This window comes from Chrysemys picta, chromosome 3 (assembly GCF_011386835.1).
Source record: "Chrysemys picta bellii isolate R12L10 chromosome 3, ASM1138683v2, whole genome shotgun sequence".
In the NCBI taxonomy this organism is placed as follows: Eukaryota; Metazoa; Chordata; order Testudines; family Emydidae; genus Chrysemys; species Chrysemys picta.
In genome coordinates, this window is record NC_088793.1 from 74865486 (window position 1) to 74870090 (window position 4605).

The following is a 4605-nucleotide window of genomic DNA, read 5'->3' on the forward strand; positions in this document are numbered from 1 at the left end:
GTCAATCACCCTGATTGTGGAAAATGCTGCCAGTATTCAGAATAGTGTCTCCAGGCACTTGTACTTATCCTTTTCAGAAACCACCCAGACCCTGTCTTGTCTTTCATCCCCACTCCCAGGCCAAACATGTTTAGTGCTCTGGACATGCTTGCCAAGGGAAAGTGAGAAAGAGGTATATATAACTTTTATGATTCAAGAATGTGAGTGCACTCACAATGCTGACTCTGTGTATTGTTTCTTTTGTTTCTGTAGATGTGCCCTTGCGGGCCAGCTCCTATCCACCGGAGGAGAGCCTACATCAGATAAGGAGGCAAACAAGCAGGAGTAAGGAGGACATGTTTCAGGAATTGCTGCAATCGTCAGATCAGGCTGATAGTGAGCACAGAGCGTGGCAAGAGAGAATAAACAAGAAACTACAAATGGATAGCCAGGAGAGAAGATGGGGTCAAGAATGGATAATAAAGCTCACGGAGGGCCAAACAGAGATGCTGAGGACCCTGACTGCGCTGAAGGTGGAACACATGTGTGCTCGAATCCCCCTGCATCCCATACAGAACTGCATTCCTCACCACCCCAAACTCCCCATACACATTCCTCTCACGTTCCTGGCCCATTGCAGTACCCCTTGCACTCCACCCGAGGGACATTTTCCATAATGACAGCTGGACTCAAACACAGCTGTGAGATCCTCTCTTCAGCAAGTACTGCTCACTGTCATGTCCCTTGTAGGAAATGTTAATCTGTGTATTGCTGTTTAATAAAAATTTAGGCTTACAAAGAGAGTGATTCTTTATTTGTGACCTACACAAGGTGGCTGCAATGGAAATTCAAACAGTGTCAATCGCCACTTTTGCAGACTACAGTTAACCCTAAGGCAGGAGTCATTACAGGAGTCATTAAAGGTGGCAAGTAAACAATGCCTGGCTCAATTAGTTACAGAAAGACACATTACTGGGGCCCATTGTCAAAATGCTGTTTTAAAGCCTCCCTCATTTGAATAGGCCCCTCGTTGAGCCCCTCTAATTGCCCTGGTGTCTGGCTGTTCAAAATCAGCCACCAGGTGATCCACCTCAACGCTGCACCCCAGGGAAACTTTTCCCCCTTGGCTTCACAAATGTTATGCAGAGCACAGCAGGCTGCTACGACCATAGGAATATTTTCCTCATTGAGCTATAACCAGCCAAAAAGGCAGCACTAGTGACTCTTTAATCTGCCAAACACACATTCTATGGTCATTCTGCATCTGATGAGCCTGCCTGTTGTTGAAGCGCTCCTTGCTGCTGTCCAGATTTCTGGTGTATGGCTTCATGAGTCATGGGAGAAAGGGGTAGACTGGGTCTCCCAGAATCAGTATGGGCATTTCCCCATCCCCTATTAGAAAGCAAGTCCCTGCATGCAGCTTCCTTTACAGGCCAGTGTTCCTGAAGATGCATGTGTCATACACCTTCCCTGACTACTCCATGTTGATGTCAATGAAACGACCCCAGTGATCCACCAGTGCCTGCAATGCCCTTTCTGTTGATATACTCCGTTGAAAAATGGTCTGGAGCCAAAAATGGATATGCATGCCAACTATCACCCTGCTACAGTTAGGGAATCCCATTGCCTCAAAGCCATCCACTATTTCCTGCTCATTGCGCAGAGTCACAGTGCTGCATAGCAGGAGGTAATTAATAGCCCTTCACACTTGCATCACCGTAACCCCCACGGTGAACTTCCCAACTCCAAACTGATTCATGACTGACCGGTAGCAGTTTGGAGTTGCCAGCTTCTACACAGTGATCACCACTCACTTTTCCACTGTTAGGGCAGCTCTCATTTTGGTTTCCTTGTGCTGCAAGGCAGGGGCAAATGCCACACAGAGTTCAAGGCATGTGGCTTAGCTCATACAAAAGTTCTACAGCCACTGCTTGTCATCCCCTAGCTGCAACACAATCCGATCCCACCACTCAGTGCTTGTTTCCCGAGCCCAATAACGATGGTCCAGCTGTTCCATGAATGCCAACATCAATCTTGAATTGTTTCTTTCCATGGCACACAGCAGGGCAGGCACCACAGATTCTTGTTCAGATTCACAGTTCATGAAATACTGCAGGATCAGCCATGTTGTGTTCATAACAGTTATCACAAGACTGGTAAGCAGTGCAGGATTTCAGGCTTTGAGGCTGAGATGGCCATAGGTGCAGGAACTAGGACTGCTGGGGGTGCTGCTGCACCCCATAGCTTGAAGTGGTTTCCATTATATACAGGGTTTACAGTTTGGTTCAATGGCTTTCAGCACCCCCCACGATACAAATTGTTCCAGCACCCCTGGAGATGGTGAGTGCAAAGTTTAGAAGTGGCGGTTGAAAAATGGTGCGAAATGCAGTCAGAAGCCCTTGGAATTATGGGATGGAGAAAATCACATCATGGAAGTGGTGATCCTGTTCCATGATGTACTGCAATCCATTCCCAGAACTCCTAGTGGAAGAAGGTGGTGATTTGCACAGTGGGATAACTACCCACGGTGCACTGCTTGCTCTGTCAGTGCTAGAGCACCAACTGTGGATGCACTCCACTGACACAAGGAGCATTGTGTGAACATGCACAAGCAATGTAATTACAGTGGTTTATGATAGTCAGTATAACTTAAGTTGGCTTAACACTGTAGTATAGATCTGGCCTTACCTTTACTCTGAGTGCCCTGTAGTCACTTCTGATTGGCTCCAGGTCATACTCGCAGTATCATTAGTGACCACATGGATGAATAACATGGGGCAGTAGTTAGTGGGCTGGATGATCCTCGACAATCCCTCTGTAACGTCTTGGATATGGGCCATTGGAAGGCAGCATACTTCCGATGATTCCATGTCAGGCCGACAGATGGGTGCCTCTGACCCTCTCGGAAGGGAGTCACTGACCACCACTACCCTACATTTGTGGTGGCTGCAATCCTTTCAGCCTTGGTAGTACAGAGCTTCTCCTCCTCCACCTTTGGGGGCAATTCCTCATTGCCAGGGCAGCATAAGAGTTTCTTATCAGTATGGCCAGTGGCTTGGGAGCAGGGGTACTGCCTGTCACCAGAGTAACCAGCAGCCAGTGTCCTCCCAGTGACAGAGCTGTATCCTCTTCCCCTGAGGATGTGACAGCAGTACTCTCTAGCTGGATAGCTTCCTCAGCCTTGGAGCTCTCCATATGAATGCGCTTGAAGAATTCCTCGTGGACACAGATGCTTCTCAGTCTAGCACTTCCTCCTGTAGCCGCCCCACCTGCTTCCTGCGAGATTCCATCAGCAGCCACCTTTCACGCTGGACGGTCTCCAGAGCCTGGCTTTTTATGAAAGGGAAATGCAGGCCACAGTTTCTGCAAATCCACACCAGGATCTGGATAAGGGCATCCATGGTCAGGTTCTCTGTCTGGATACAGGTACCGGTAGAAGAGACAGAAGCAGCATTGGCACTGGTGATGCGTCCTTTCCTAACGTAGTGATTATATTACACCTCCCCCCCAAAAACTCTGTCTCAAACTCCGCTGTTTGCAGTCTCCTGTTTGCTAGCTCCCATTGGTCGCTTAGCTTCTGGCTTTTAAGCTTTTCTCTCCTAGGTCAGCCCTATCCCCTCTTTTAGCACACAAGAGGAGGGTTATCACCAGGCTGATCAAGGATGATCAAGAAAACAAAGGCTCAAACAGTCCAGTGCCATTCTTTGTTTTTTCCAGCCATCTTATAAGTTAGCAAAGTACCCACTGCATCCAACTAAGATCCATTGTTCTCTTATCTTGTCTGCACACTTAAAGTGACAACAGTTCTACTGCGGGGACTTAGAATGTACTCAGTATTCTCCTGGCCACCCTTTGCCTACTGTATTGTGAGCCATTCCCTACTTTAAATCTGGTTCTGTTTCCCCCTAGTACCTGTGGTCCTTTGCCATGCCCCAAAGGAGGCATCATTATGGTTATAAGGGCTTATGAAAGGTGTTGAACTGCACAGAAAATTGCAACAGCAGTTGTTGAGTGAACACAGCTGCCATGATTTCCATCTGGGTCACAAAATACTCAGTTTGCCAGAAATTCTTGTTAGGGTCAGAATAATCTGGTGAACCACTCCATATAACTGGAAACAAGGTCTAACAACTTTTTAGTAATGTGACACAGGTGCTTGTTCTTGGTACAGGACACTAGAGCTTAGCACAGTCCAGTGATAAGTTTCATGTTAATATTGCCCAAGGATTTTTCCCAGTCTCTGTGCAAAAAACACAACCCATCCAGCTAACACCACATTTTGAAAGCATTAACTTTTTCAAAACAGATCACTTTTTTTGTGTGGGGCAAGGGGGCTATTTCAGGACCTCCTTAACCAAATGACTCCAAATTTTTACCACAAACCATAGCCCAGGCTCAGACCTGGCCTACCAATTTTCAAGCAGAGTTGATCATGTGTGTGGCTTTTCAAGACTTTTGGAAAGTCACCCTGAAAAAGAAATGCTATTGCAAACTTACATATGGAGCAATAAGCACTTAAACTGGGGACTGCACTACAGAGCATCTGTTTTGTCTTCATGCCAACCTTTTTATATGCAGAGTTACTACTAGTCTCTTTGCATGCTTAATATTGCTCATGATTCAAAC